The 16,366-nt window shown below is 37.9% G+C and overlaps 1 protein-coding gene across 1 annotated transcript in view; it reads left to right on the top strand.

The window, feature by feature from the left end:
* Nucleotides 1-16,366, top strand: part of LOC148425792 (zinc finger protein 407-like) — a 189,102-nt gene that overhangs the window by 87,676 nt on the left and 85,060 nt on the right. The gene's annotated exons all lie outside the window — the stretch shown is intronic.

The raw sequence follows: 16,366 nt of genomic DNA, 5'->3' as shown, positions 1-16,366 counted from the left end.
ATCTAGGAAAAAGACATTGACCCAGAACTCTTGAATTTTTGAATGAGCACTGGAAGTTGGAAATTACTTTGAATAGCAGCATATGTGGTGGACTGTCAGGGCCAGCAAAGCCTTCTCTGCTGCATAACCTTACATCATTATCATAACGATAATAAACTATAATAATTATAACTATAATAAAATTCCATTTCAATTTCTTCATATTCTCTTCTTTTCATTTCATATTATATCAATTTGGTTACCCTTCTTCCAGTGTTGTAGTTTAGAATTAGAATTCAGCTAATTTGTGTTGCCAGGCTGTATGAATTCTGCCTGCAGCCAGGGCATTTGCAATTAAAAGTTGCAGGCTGCTATGCAGTTTGCAAAGACATATCTGAAAGGGGTCATATAGTTAATACACAGTTGAAAGTTGGCCATCTTGAAGCCTCACGTTGAACGTAACATAATTGGATACTCGCTGCAGGGATGTGTTGGTATTTTGTTCGACCATATTTAATGTTGAAAAATTGAAGTTGTCAAAGTTATTGAAAAAAAAAAAACATGTTGCTTCATCAAGCTACAATCTACTTGCATTTTTTTAAACCCACAATGGCTGACTAAATGCAAAACTTAGACAGACGCGGCTTTCAGCATTAGCCTCAATATCAAGAGAAAATGATTTATATTCGGAAATGTAACACACAGACAAACTCTACAACCAAATCATTGAAGTCTTTCTGGGGAAAAATAAAAGAATGGATTTTGCAGTGGGAGGCCGTCAGGGCCTCCAAGGCCTTCTCTGCGGGCCTAATGTAACCTGACACATGATCATAACTATAATAAACTATATTAATTATAATAACTATAAAAAGTCATTTCATTTCAAATGTATTTTTAATATATATATATATATATATATATATATATATATATATATATATATATATATATATATATATATATATATATATATATATATATATATATGCGTATATATGTGTAACACTAGTTACACTAGAGCTGGAACACGCTCATGACAGGTGATGCAAATTACACTAATAACCAACACCAGGGAAAAACATCACAAACCCAATAAGACAAACTTCACAAAATAAAGCCACAACAGGAAAAACCCAGACAGAACATGACACCAAAAGGAGGCAAGCTTTAACAAGATTGAACACCATTTTATTTCTTCACCACTAATTGAACATGAACAAAATAAAATGACGAAAACATATTCAAAATGAAAAAATATAAATCAAATGCTCGACTCGTGTTTCCCACTTCTTTCAAAACAAAAACCATTCTTCTTTCTTTCCTCAGAAATATTTCAATTACTTGCTTGTAGAGTTTCTGCGTTTCCAATTTCCATTTCCAATAATAAATCATTTAGTATTGACATGGATGCCAATACTGAAAGTTGTGTCGGCCTAATTTCCGTCTTGTTTTTCTTCAGCCATTGTGGGTTAAAAAAAAAGTGAGTAGATTTGAATTTTCTGCTAAATGTCCACAGGTCTGGCTTTAATGTACGCCATGCCTCATGGTTGCCGCTCGCTTACGGTTGAGCAACATGTTTTTCTTTTTTTCGTATTTTTTTCAATACATTTATTTAACTATTTTCAATGTTAAACATGGTGGCTGGATATAGCACTGCCTTCGTGCAGTGAGCATCCAGTCACGTCACATTCAACGTGAGGCCTCTAGATAGTGAACTTATGGCTCAATTGACTACTACAGCTGTCTATTAAGCATTAGTGTCGGGCTATTGGTCTTACAACCTCACACTGACTGTCTCACTCACGGTGTCTAAATATATATTACCATTTAAGTGTAGTGTTTGTACAGCTAAAGGGAAAAACAGCTGACTTGAAATTAAATGTGCCGATTGCAGGACAAAGAATTGTCATTGGTTTAAATGTGTGTTTTTTTTTAATTAATTGTCAATACATTCCAACCGTTTAAAAAAAAGTGCGAATAATTATCAGTCAGTCAAGGAGACGCCAATATGCTATTGGTCGATTAAGGTCACCCGGTCTCACTCATGGAGATGCTATTGGCCGGCGTCACACGTCAATCACAGAAATGCCGATATGCTATTGGCCGAACGCCTTTATCTAGCTTGATGGGACAGGATGGAAGGAAGTAGAGAAAATGAGTGAAAAACGGAATGTTTTGAAGACTTTGCAAACTTTATCTGTTAGACATAGCTTCTAAAATTACTAGCAGCGGTAAAGGAAGAAATAAGAGGATGATGTTTTAGTATCTCCGTGATTTGCACCATGACTGAAAGAGTTACTGTAACACTGTAAGACCAATAGCCTATATGCGTTGCCGTATTAACTCAAGACGTTGATCTCTGCACCCTGTTACGGGTGGTATTACAGTGCCATATAATGGTTGCTTGACAAAACTGCATGTCATGTTAGTCGGCGACCTCCCGACATGCTTTGGGACAGCGCCATTGTTGCAATTCTGTGAGTTGAAACCAACAGTGAACTGACGCTCGAACAAGCTATAAGTGTGCTGCCTAGTTAATACAACACACACAACCTCCCCTCCGCCTCCACCCAGCTCAATTCACGTCGGGAAAAACAGCTGACATGAAATTAAGTGTGCCGATTGCAGGACAAAAAATCGTCACAGGTTTAAATGTGTTTTAATCAATAAGATGTCAATACATTCCAACCGTTTAAAAAAAAAGTGCGAATAATTATCAGTCAGTCAAGGAGACGCCAATATGCTATTGGTCGATTAAGGTCACCCGGTCTCACTCACGGAGATGCTATTGGCCGGCGTCACACGTCAATCACAGAAGTGCCGATATGCTATTGGCCGACCGCCTTTATCTAGCTTGATGGCACAGCTGGTTGGGATGGAAGGAAGTAGAGAAAACCCTGACTGAAAAAGTTACTGTGACACTGTAAGACCAATAGCATATCTGATTTACCGTATTAACTTCGAGCATTCATCTCTGCTCATCTCTGCTTATCTCAGCACAAGTCACGTCTTTCCAAAGGTAAAAGTCATTTTTCCTTTGTATTTGTTATTTAATGCAACTGTACAAAAGATTATGTCACTTAATATTAATATATGTATACAAGCGTGATGGTTTTACCTAAGGCTTCTGCGCGCGTTGCACGCATTCACGAATTAACATGGGTTTGGATTGCCCGCTATACGAGCAATTCGAGATACGAGCGTAGCCGCTGAACGGATTAAGTTCGTAACCCGGGGGCCCACTGTATATATATACACAGTGGTACCTCGGTACTCGACCGCCTCTATACTCGACCAAATCGGTGCTCGACCAAAAAATTCAACTCACATTCAATTCACATTCATTCCTTTATGCCATCAACCACTCTCCAAAACGTAAGTAAATTATACAAAATGGTTTATAATGCTTTATTTATCTTTATCATGTACTGCTTGTGCACATTTACTTGTGCACACATACTTTCCATTATTTCTTAAGGGAAAATTGGTTTCGGTGTTCGAACAAATCGGTGCTCGACCACCACCTCAGAACGGATTATGGTTGAGTACCGAGGTACCACTGTATATATATGATAATAACAGGTTATTTTAGGCTAGCAGAGAAGGCCTTGCTGGCTCCGACGTCTCACCACTGATCAGACCAAACTAGCGCTGCATGATTATGGACAAAATAATAATCACAATTATTTTTGTTGATATTGAAATCACGATTATTAATCATGATTCTTCATCATGTTTGGTCAAACGTGTATTTATTGCCGTTTTTTTTAACAAGCAGTAGACAAACTAGGCTTCAAGGCTTGATACTTACAAATAGTAATAGTAAACTAAAATAAATAAAGTAAATAATAACTATGGCAAAAACACACAGGGCACCACAGCTAACTTGCTGAGTACAAACCAGTGAAAAACATGAAGCCTACTTAGAACCAAGCACATTCTTTACTTTTTAGCAAATTTTAATCAATTAGCAGTCAAAATGTAATTTTTGGTCATTTCAAACTGAATTTATTTCAATGTTTTGCCAATTGAATTTTTCAAAATGTCTCTTAGTTGACAGCTAGCACTGTATATGTTAGGAATCATGTGAGAAACTCTACACGATTTCACACTGGTAAATATTATATTAGAATAAGAAAAGCAGAACCTTTTGTCATGCAAAATGTGGGAAACATTGCCCTCTGGTGGTAGGATGACGACATGCTTGATTTGACATGTAGTGTAGGCTTTTTAAATGTTAATATCAGCGAGGATCATCTTAAATAATTGTGGCAATCAATATCATGATCACAATTAAAATGCGATTTATTGGGGTTGGAAAAGAAAGGTCATTCACACTTTGAAGTAGACAGTAGATTGGCTGTCATTTGGTTTAATCTGATAGGCTGTTGTTGTGGGTGGGAGTGCAAGTTCAGGACCAGAAGGAAGATGTGAAGTGGGAAGAGCATGTTTCACAGCGATTCCACCACTTATGCTCTACTCCGCTCCGTTGCGCAACCGCAACGACGGACACATACCCACACCAACTGCTTGCGTCTGCAATCCGCCATGATGCGCTGCTCAGCGTCACACATTCCTTGGGAAGTCAAACTACGCATGTGCGGATCATCAACTCTGTCGTTTGCTTGGAACACTTCATTGCATAAGCCTAAAAATGGCTTCTTGGGTCCATAAGCCTAAAAATGGCTTCTTGGGTCTCTGAAGGCGACTGCACGGGTCCCATTCACTGTGAACCCGTGAATGCAGTGCTAAAACAGCGTGTGGTCAAATTTTTCAGCGCGAGTCAAGTACTCTCTCCACTTTTCTTGCGCGCGCATTAATCAAACCCGCTAACGTTCAAAACAAGAAACAAATGGGAACAAATGAATACATACTTAATATGTTACACCTGCTTCATTTACAGTGGGTTAGTACATAAATACAACGTTCGTTTTAACTTTGAAGTGAATTAATTGAATCGCGAACCAAACAGTAATATATATTTGTACACACACAGTAGCAAATTAACAGGAGGAAAGTGTTTGGTCCTTTTGTCTCGATGGCAATGGCACAGACGAGAAGGACCATGCACTCGCTTTTTGGCTTCATTCAATCAATCAGCACAAGGAGAACACAATTTTGCTTTTGTAACCAGATGTAGACCACATTCTTTTTCCTGTTTGGTGCTTGCTGAACTGTGGATTTGACGCGGCGGACCAGATTTTTCAATAATTTTATGATAGCTACATTTTTGTCATTGTACATCACTCCTTTGATCTGCCACAACAATACAATTCATCTAATAAAAACAAAACAAGACAAAACAAAATGTAGTTGAGGTTCTCTCTCAGGAATTATTTGGTGAAATTAAAAAAAGAAAAGAAAAAAAACAATTAATGAAATAAATAAATTGCAGAACTATACGTACCAGTATATATTTTTATCAGAATTACAACTATAAAAGAAATCAACATATGTACATTATTTTTAAAATATTGCTCAGATTTTGACACTCATACACACCAAACAATCTTAATAAATCTGTAAATAGTTTAAATAGTTTCCACCTTATTGAAATCTTAGCGTTTTGCTTGCAGTCTGTCTTGCTAATGTGTATAGCATATGCATGGACAGGTATGAATCCCTTTCATGTGTGGGTAAACCGCAACCATCAGGTTCTTTTTTTTTGTTTTGTTTTTTCCTGTAAAGCACAATATGTCATCATTTTTTTCCGACAGCCCCGTGGATGGGTTTTATCTCATCATTATTTAACTATCATATTCCCAACAGCTTAATTAGTCAGGTCATAGGGGAGGGCTTGTTAAGTGGAGCAAATTTGGATGAACTTGAAAGAATAGATGTAATGAGCAGGATAACAGCTACAAATAGGGAAAAAATGGGATGTATGACAAAGAAGACAGAAAGGAAGTGTGTGTGTGTGTGTGTGTGTGTGTGTGTGTGTTCAACACCTGGTTGAACTTGCACTCCCCCCAAATGTATTTACATTTGGTGAAGTAGAATATAAATGTGAAGTGGAGCACACATTTAACAAAAAAAAAAAAAAAAAAATTGCAAAGAGAATTTATGGAAGTCAGTTGCCTTCACATACTACCAGTATTTGTAATTAGAAAATACGAGCTCCTGTCAAGGCTCTGACTTTCTGTGTAGAGATTTTTATTTTCTTCCTGTGCTTATTTGATAGGACCAAATGCAAAAACATAAACTATTGCACAGCAGTTTGATGTGCGCCTCAAACTGCTATTATCAAAAGCTAATTTGCAGCGCGTTTCCCCTAATAGAGTTTTATAAACAGTTCAAATACATGCAATCTTCTGGCTTTTGGCTCATTCATGAGCTGTTGTTGTCACGGCTCTGCCGCTGTCACTGAACTTGGTTCTCCAGCTTCCTGCCACAATTCTGAACATGTTTCTTTGGTTTAATTGAAAACTTTAAATTGTCCTTTGTTGTAAATGTGATTGTGAATGGTTCTTTAATGTTATGTGCCCTGCCTCTCACCTTAAGTTTGCTTGCATAGGCTTCAGCTCACCCATAACAAGGAAAAGCATTCCAGACAATTGTTGGATGTATAGCTTTAAGGTGCGAGATCATTCAAATATTAGTCACATGTATTGTTCACTTTCATCCCATGTTGGGAGAAAGGAAATTGACAAGCCAAATGGTAGGTTGAGTTGGATGGCTATTTGGGTGAGTGTGTGAACGGAAGAGAGCTGAACTGGTATGAAGTGACACAACTGGGTCTTCATTTCTGTCACACCACCACTCCCCACTGCAGGCTTTGAGCCGAGATAAGGGCTTTTTGCCCTTCTGTCTGTTGAAACTCAGTTCGCTCTTCTAGATGCATCCTCTTGGGATGCATTGACTGTGTCTGCATAAATACACAGACTGTTTTTTGTTGACCTGTAACAGTTTTAATTAGATTTCTTTGCAGCATGAGATGTATTGTTTTATATATTGGACGCTATTGCTGAGAATTACTGTATGTAGTTGGTGACGCCTCCAGTTAGCACCTTTTGAGTTTGGCGATGATGCAAGTCATATTAAATGCATCCACCCTGGGGAACAAAAGGGTCTACTGAGATCCCACGTTGGGGGGCTCTAAATGGAAGGTGAGCTTGCTGTAAAAGATTGTGTGCGCTGTTGACAGCAGTTGTGGTTACCGCCATATTAAAAGAGTTTTTTTTTTTTCTTTTTTGGTATGTAAGCAATTGTATGTGTAAGCCCCTGCATGTTAATGTTTTTGTCAGAAGGCAACCCCCCTCACTTTTTAGGTGTGTGTGTGTGTGTGTGTGTGTGGGGGGGGGGGGGGGGGGGGGGGGGTCAAGACAGAGTGACAGCAGCAACCTTGACTCAATTGCTTGTAATTAGTTCTTTCAAAATGGGTGCCTAAAGACAACTAACCTGTCTTATGCTTGTTTTCATAGGTAATTGTCAAATGCTGGCCATTTTCATGCTTGTTATCATAAACTGCTTAAACTAATATACTCATCATTCTTAAAACAAGACTGCTGACAGCCTCCCCTACCCAAAAGAAATATTTTTCTAATACCCCACCCTCCAAAAAGAGAAGAAAACAACATATATATATGTATATATATATATATATATATATATATATATATATATATATATATATATATATATATATATATATATATATATATATATATATATATATATATATATATATACCACTGTTTTAGTTGTCGGATTGCTCTTGCTTGCACGGTTTGGTTCACATTTGATTCTGCTGTAGTTGTCTTCATAGTCAATAAGTGTTGAGAGACTATCATAAATAAACAGCTTGATTATAAAAAATAAAAAACGGCCTAATGTATCTTTGAGAAATCAGGCGTGGACATACATTCATGATGTTTGTCAAGAGAGCAACAAAGGTTGATTGTTACTTGAGGTGCTTTTTTTTCACCACCTGCTGATCTCACCAGATGAAATTTCAAGACTTTACAATGATCGTCTGATTTTGCACAGTTCTTTAGAGGTTATTTGTTTTTTATTGTTGTTGCTTTTTTTTTTTTTTTGTTAGCCAAGTACCTCCAAACCAGGAAAAAAAAAAACATTTTTTGTTAGAAAAAAACCTAATCCAAAACCTTTTAAACCAGACACCAACAAGATATCGGATTTATTAAACTCTGAAACTGTATTTGTAGTGGTATCTCCAGGTGTATTTTATTCAGCAACTGCAGATAATAGATTGTATAACATCAATTGTATTATTTCTATGTAATCTGTCAATGTCACTAATGACAATGCACATCCATATATAACAAAGACATACAATGTTTTTTTAAAGTAGTCACTTTAACATACTCCTGCAATCAGTTGCTTCATGTTCCAATTACTTTCCAATTACTCACTGTTTCGTGAGGGTTTTATAAATCATTGATTTGCATTTGCTGATACTTCCAGAAACCCTGTTGAAATCTCATGTTCCTCCAGAAGTGCCTTTACATACCCCGAGGGATACTCGCACCCCAATTTGAGAACCGTTGCTCGGATTGTGCATGCTCAAGTGGGTGGCATCGATTCAGGGGGTTTATCTCTGTGCAATATTTTGTCCAATATTTTGAGCCGAGATAAGGGCTTTTTGCCCTTCTGTCTGTTGAAACTCAGTTCGCTCTTCTAGATCTATTTATAGATCTATAGATTTTATAAATCACAGTTTTTCACATCAGATGGAAAACATTGAAAGAAGACACTAGGGAGCTGAAATTTCCCCCAGATGATGAAAACATATCGTAGTGTAACATGGCATGACCAGTTAGTTGTTATATTGCTGCGAGAATCATGTTGAAGAAATTGAACCAACAATTGTGAAAATACTGTAAAATAGTTAAAAAAAATTGTGGCGATCCTTGTCTTCCACATAGTTTGCAATGCATGCTACTCATGATTCCAATGTCTTGTAGCAGTTGTGTCACAGCCTGCCTATTCAGCCAGTTTATTCTTTCTCCTGTCCAACCACATTCCATTTTATTAGCCCATCACCGCAAGGTGCAACCAATTACTGACCCAGCATTTAAGCCTGCCTCTTCCTGCCAGTCCCCACCAGATCGTCTTGCTCTCATGCCATGTGTTCTTGCATTCGTTCTTGTTCTACTCGAACGCCTGCTGCCCAGTGTCTGATCCTGCCAGCACCTGACTACCCAAACGCCTGCTTGGATTGTGACCCTGCTTGCATATGACTACCTGTGCGCCTGCTGCCACAGTAAAAAGAGCTCTCTGTCTGCCTGACCATGGTTCTGTCTACCCTTGATATAACTCTCCGCCTCGGCTTGGCTTCATTTGCCTGTCGCCCACCTCCCAACCCTTTGTGCGCAAACCGGCTGCTGTTGGCCTTCGACCCAGTTTTCCTGATCTTAATAATTCAGCTGCTTTCCACTATTACATGTTTGTCTGTACTTGGGTCCATTTTCTGACTGTGATGGAGTGGCTTACTTTGCTGTGTGCATTTAGCTAACTTGGCAAGGGTCTATCATAGCCACAAAGTTGGTTCAGCATTGAGAGGATCATTATTATTGACTATTTGTATTGACTTTCAAAACAAAGACAAAATACGGTTATTTTGTCAATATCTTTACAAATTAGTAAAGATACATGATGATAAAATTATATCATCAATCCTTAGAAATAGACACAGATATTTTAATAAGATGGTGTAAATATCGCCCAGTGAGACCTGACCTCAAGTGAAATGAGAGAGGTTACACTGAGTAGTTCAGCTCATTGATCCAATTCATCATTCACTCCAAAGATTAGTTTCTGTAAATGTTGTGCTAACGCATACTTAACTGAGTCTCGGAGTAACTGAGTGAGCCTGATCTGCTTATCTAATAAAGTGGCATTTTTCAACACTTTTCCCTGTCTTTTGCACATATTCTTACTTGTGGTCAAATGGCTTCATGCTGGGCCGCATCCGACGATGTTCCACAGTGCAGCCATTTTGACTATACTGGGTAGATGAGGATCCCCGGCCAAAGAATCCTGCTTGGAATCAGAATGGTGGCAGGCTAGCAAAAAAAAAAAGATAGATCAAACCACAAGTATGTGCAACTCTTGTATTTGTGCTGGCTAAGGAAGGATCTTAGTTATGTGGTGGGGAGATAAGAGATGATAAAACAAACTCTAATTCATTATAATAAAGCCTTTCCCTTAATTATTGATAATGAATCTGCTCTTTCATCTTACTCTTTCTTCCTTCCCTTATCTGCTTGTGTCAGCACTTAGTCTCTCTGTCTTGATGTTGGGTGGTATGGCGTAGTTTGTAGCCACCCAAGGGCAGCAGTCAGAAACATCCCATGCTTTTGGTACTGTAAGAAAGTGATTAGTGCAACGAAACACTGGCAAGGCAGCAAGAAAATGTTAACTTCAAAGTAACTCAATATGGGATATTAAACATATTTAAAGTCTGTCCTTGTTTGTCTCAGCTACATGATGTGAAAGTTACAAGATAAGAACAGTATACACCATAAATTGTGGAGGAATAACAAACAAGTGCAAACTGCACTAATTACTATTTTTTTCTGCAGTACGACTTAGTTTGTGTATTGAAATTCATGACGATCAGTTTCCAGAGGTCTCTGCAGTTGCCCCACTGTGGCACTGGCTAGGTCTCAGCGACCCCTACTAGACCTTTAGTATTGTGGGCTATGCACACAGCTATTCACTGTTTACCCTACTCAATATTTCATGAAGAATGGGCACTCACAGAATGAAGGATCACGCTAATATCGCTGTTAAAATTAAGCGATAATTACAATTTGTTAGTTTAAAAGCCATCACAGTCTATAAAAGTTTGATTACTAGAAAATTAGATGCATTAAGTTTTTATGGGTTGGCCTGTGCCATCACTTGGGAACGATTTTTATGCACTTGTCATGGGCATATGGTGCAGAATTGTGCAAGATATGTGTGTTTTTGTGGGTACAGTACGTGAGGGAAGTATACTGCTGACACTGTAATACATAAATTCCCACCCCTGTGGTTAAACTCATCATTAGTTAAGTAAAGCAAAATGCTATCAGTATTTTAGTATAGTAACAGGAAAAAACATTTTTTGTTTTAAAATAGCTGGTGTTGTAGTAGCCTGGTGTGAGTTATATCATTAAGCCAATGTGGTCGCATACTGTACATTGTCTGTGTCACGGTCTGTGTAGATATAAGTTACGGTATAATCTAGCACCTTGTTACAGGGTGCAGCAGGGTCTTACCTGGTCTTATTACTTACATAATATTAGTCGGCCGGACAGCTTGTGCCACAATTGCAAACCACTTGTCACATCAAAGTAGCCTTGACTTGTTAAAAAAACCTTACAGCAACATTGTCTACCTCATCTTTGTAGCTAAGGTAAGAACCATCAGTCCCCTTACCTTTTGACACTCTTCTTGCCTAAAAGTTGTTCCTGCTTTAATTCATGTTAACTACACAGCAAAAATGAACACAGTTCTCCATATTCATGTCACATTTTGTGGCACAAACCCAGAGATAGATATGTAACTATACAATGACACAATTGTGAGGTTCACTGGCTATAGTGGTCAGACATTCGGCACAGTGTGCCAAACAGGCTTGTTCCAAGCCTGTTTTTCTTCTCAATTGAAACATTAGACTGTCACGGCAGAGAGTTGTTGCCAGGCATCACAAATGAACCAGTTAATCAATAAATTAGCTGAGCAGCAATGAAATTAGTGTGAACTGGACAGGTAAGTGACATTTGTGGATATATCCAACGGAACGTGATTAATACAAACATAGCAGGCAGCAATTGACAAGGCATTATTAACTCATTCAATGGCAGGGACGTATTTTGTTGATTTTATTTAAGAGTCCGAACATTAAATCACAGATACTCAATTATTAAATTGATACTTAAGTACATGTAAGATACACATATATATATATGTATATGCAGTCGGCCCCCGGTTTACGAACACTCTGTTTTACGAACAATTCGACTTACGAGCATGGACCACGGAGATTTTTGTCCCCCACTTACGAGCAAACCTTTCGTCTTACGACCAATCGGACATGTCGGCCATTGTGTATGCAAATATATTTTCGCTTAGTTGCGTCAACAAAATCAGCAGTTGACGCTTGTGACAGTAACATGAACGCTATTGCTCTTACAACGTCACAGTCATTGTCTCAGTCACGGTGTCAGTCACGAAGTCAGTCACGGAGATGCCAATATTGGTCGATTAAGGTCACCCGTTCTCACTCACGGAGATGCTATTGGCCGGCGTCACGTAAATCACAGAAATGCCGATATGCTATTGGCCGAACGCCTTTATCTAGCTTGATGGCACAGCTGGTCGGGATGGAAGGAAGGAGAGAAAATGAGTGAAAAACGGAAGGAAGGAATATTTTGAAGTCTTTGCAAACTTTATCTGTTAGACATAGCTTCTAAAATTGCTAGTAGCGGTAAAGGAAGAAGTAAGAGGATGATATGTTTTAGCATCTCCGTGACTGACACCGTGACTGAAACAGTGACTGTGACATTGTATAAGCAATAGCATATCAGCGTTGGTCTCTGCTCCCCTCCGCCTCCACCCAGCTCAAGTCATGTTGCTCCAAAGGTAAATATCATTTTTCCTTTTGTATATGTTGTTTAATTTAACTGAACAGTAGATTATGTTACTCATTTTTAATATGTGTATAAAGTCGTGATGTTTTTACCTAAGGTTTTTTGCACGCCTTGCACGCATTCACGAATTAACATAGGTTTGGATTGCCCGTCATACGAGCAGTTCGAGTTACGAGCGTAGTCGCTGAACGGATTAAGTTCGTAACCCGGGGGCCCACTGTGTGTGTGTATATATATATATATATATATATATATATATATATATATATATATATATATATATATATATATATATATATATATATATATATATATATATATATATATATAAATGAAAAAAAGAAAAAGAAAAGCTATGGGACGCATTGTCCTAACGGGATTATAAGGGTTGACTACCATATATCATGTTCCATAAACAAAAACAAAAAAGTGACTCTTCAGTCACCCAGACCTGCCATATTATTTGCAGAATGTTTTGCATCCATCCAGTGACACCATGGCATTACCACTTTTTTTTTCTTCCTGGCCTTATAACAGCAACATCACCCAATGCCAAAAGGCATACAAAGGGTTGACGCTGGCTTTTTTAAGGGTTATTTTTACAATAAAATGCTGGCTCAGCTACAGGCCATATCCAGGCTTTGAATATGTCTGTGTCGAAATGTCATACATTATTTGGTAGTCCCCCGACAGTGCTTGAATCAAGGCATAATGATGAGTGCGTGTTGAGGATCTTTTAACTCTTGATTCTGTGATATCCTCCAGAAGAAGTCTCTAGTAGTTTTCTCCATTACTTAGAGGGCAAATGGGTCTTTTCTTTATTGAGATTGTCACTCTCAATTTGGACTAACAGTAAGCATGCACTAGTCGTCCTAGATATTCTACCCCACCTGCTTACACCTCACTCATACTCACCTTTCGCTGTTCCCCATACCCCCAGACCCCCCTCCCCTGTAGCAGATTGCTGTGGTGACAGTTTGATTAGATCATCAATCGTTGCTGTTAACAGCGGTTTTCCTGAGCACCTGGACGTCAGGTCACAGCTGGTTCTAAGCTGCCACTGTCCCGCTGACCTGGAGACATGTTTGGGTGTATTTGTATATGTCGCGGTCTCCCTGACCAGGAGATGTTTGCTTTTGTGTGTGTGTGTTTGTGTGTGCGTGGTTGTGTGTGGGTGTGTGCGTGTGTGTGTGTGTGTGTGTGTGTGTGTATGTGTGTGCACATACAGAATATATAAATGGACTGTTCATTTGATAGGATATTATACAAATCTGTGATCATACACGGGTCAAAAATAATTCATTTAAACTCTATAGTATGGCTCCATGGTTCAAAATTTAAGTACTGCGTGTTGAGAATAATTTTGTTCAACTTTTTTTTTTTTTTTATTATTAGTGCAGTCTTTAGTCTATCTTTGGAAAACAAGAGAAAATTACCCGGTACTTCTTACTTACTTAGAACTATTTATTTCGTACTGATTAATGCAAAGGGAGACCAGGTTTTCACACATTTCGGAAAATAACACATTTTCTCAAATTAGAATTAATGTAATAATGTAATATATTAGATACTTTTGTGAAGACACAAATCATGTTAATTATTGCTAACAATAATTAGGAAACATATCAATACACAACACTTAATACAAACCTCTGCCAGTATATACAATTCCATGTTCAATTGATTACTTCAACAAGATTTCTAGAAAATGACAATGCCTCATCCCTAGTTAAGCTATTTTAAGAACGGGTCTTTAGCCTACTTATGTGATTGGTGGTGGTCTGGCGGGCACCGCGTTGGTGACCCATGCACGAGTTAATCCTTATGGGAAATTATGAACAAACTCAGGCTTTCTATGTTTTTGATGCGTGATATCAAAGTAAAAACATACAAAAAGTACTAGTAGGCTAAAATATTGTATAGATTGTCAAAACATAATGACTTTCAATATGCCACCCTACCATTCCTTCTAAATGTTTGCAAACGAGAAGTCGAGAAGTACATCTAATAGGTGTCAAATTTAGCCCATGCCAGACTCATTTACTGCCAAAATTGGAAATATGGTCAATTTTGGACATATTGAAAATCTGATGTTTTATCATGCATTTCCCCAATGTTTTTAATGTATTAATAGTCATGTTGCAATACAAGTTTTTGTGGTGAAACTGGTGGCCAGTTTATGACATTTGCAAGCCTTTCAGCTACCATCACTCAAATTATTTTATGTGTTAATTAATAGTGTAGTGTGGATACTTTATTTTGATGAGCACACACGCATGAGCCGTTTTCGTCTTTCTCACTCCCTATATATTTCGCTCGCACGCTCTCTCTCTCGCTCGCTTGCTCGCTCGGTAGCTCACTGCTAGGTCGTAGCCTACATGCAAGGGTCGCCTGCCCTTTTTCAAAAGCCTAAAATGTGTTTGATTGGGCACCTTCCAGCTTGCAAGACTGCTTGCGTCCTCCTTCGAGCGGTATCACATAAAACGCTCTGCGAAAGCAGCATATGACAGCAGTTTGGGCACGTTACCCTCAGTAGTTAGGCAACGAAGCAGAAAGTGGACAACAGTTGCTGTGATGTGATTGGCTGCTTCAGCCGAAGAAGACTAACGCCTGGTAAACGATAGGAAGCTGCCGCTGTACAGTGCAGTTACGTTAAGGCAGTCGACGAGAGAGGGCAAAGAACTTACCGGTTTTTAAAGATTTGGATGGTTTTAAATAACCGTGACTTTTAAAATCATGATTAATGAAAGATTGAATACTGTATTTTTCGGATTTTTCAGCCGTACGTTTTTCATCATGATTTGAGCTCTGCGGTTTATAATCTAGTGCGGCTTATCTGCTAGTTTTTCCCACCGGTCAAGCAAATGTGTGTTTGAGTCAGTTTATGGAACAACTATGAAATAGAACTGAAAAGATGTGAATCAATGGCTGTGCTCAAAAAGAGTTTTAAAATATATTATTACAAATATTTAAAAAAAAGGTCTAAATTGAATAAGATCTTATATGAAAGTTTGTCAAAGTCAAGTTTATTGTCAATTTCTTCACATGTGCTTAACATACAAAGGAATCGAAATAGCGTTTCTCACTATCCTCTGCGTTTTACATGTACACAAGACAACGCATTGTCGGGAGAGCGAGTGGCCGCTGCGTATACACGCGCCGCCATCTTATGTATGTGGTAGTACTGAATAATTAGACATGCTTGTGGTAGCGATGCAGTCAAAGCCAACCAAGGCGTAGAAGCCTTGTATATATTATTTATTTGCAGTGTGCAATGTTCACTAAAATAATCTATCAATTAAACAACGGGAAACAGAATGCTATCAAAGTATCGATTTCGAGTTTTTACTGCCAATTAACTCTGTAGTATTCTGTTGGTAATATCCATCCATCCATTTTCTATAAATAAAATGTTGGGACTAAATATGCAGGCATGTTCAGTCTGTTAAAGAGTGGATGTTGCAGTTGGTAGACAATTAAAAAAAAAAATTATATATATATATATATATATATATATATATATATATATATATATATATATATATATATATATATATATATATATATATATATAAACCTTGAGTTTTTTATTACCACCATATACCTGCAGCTTATAGTCCAGTGCGCCTTATCCATGGCAAAAGATGTTTTTTTTTTTTTTTGTTTTGTTTTTTGTTTTGCTCAATTTTTTGCTGCTGCAGCTTATATACTGGGGCACCTTATAGTTCGGAAAATATAGTAATATGAATCTACCTTAAGTACCGTAATCTTACCCTAAGTAAATGAGT

The sequence above is a fragment of the Hippichthys cyanospilos genome, chromosome 3 (genome assembly GCF_059441005.1).
Source record: "Hippichthys cyanospilos isolate Australia breed blue-spotted pipefish chromosome 3, RoL_Hcya_1.0, whole genome shotgun sequence".
Taxonomy (NCBI): Eukaryota; Metazoa; Chordata; class Actinopteri; order Syngnathiformes; family Syngnathidae; genus Hippichthys; species Hippichthys cyanospilos.
This window is presented reverse-complemented; position numbering and strand designations above follow the sequence as displayed.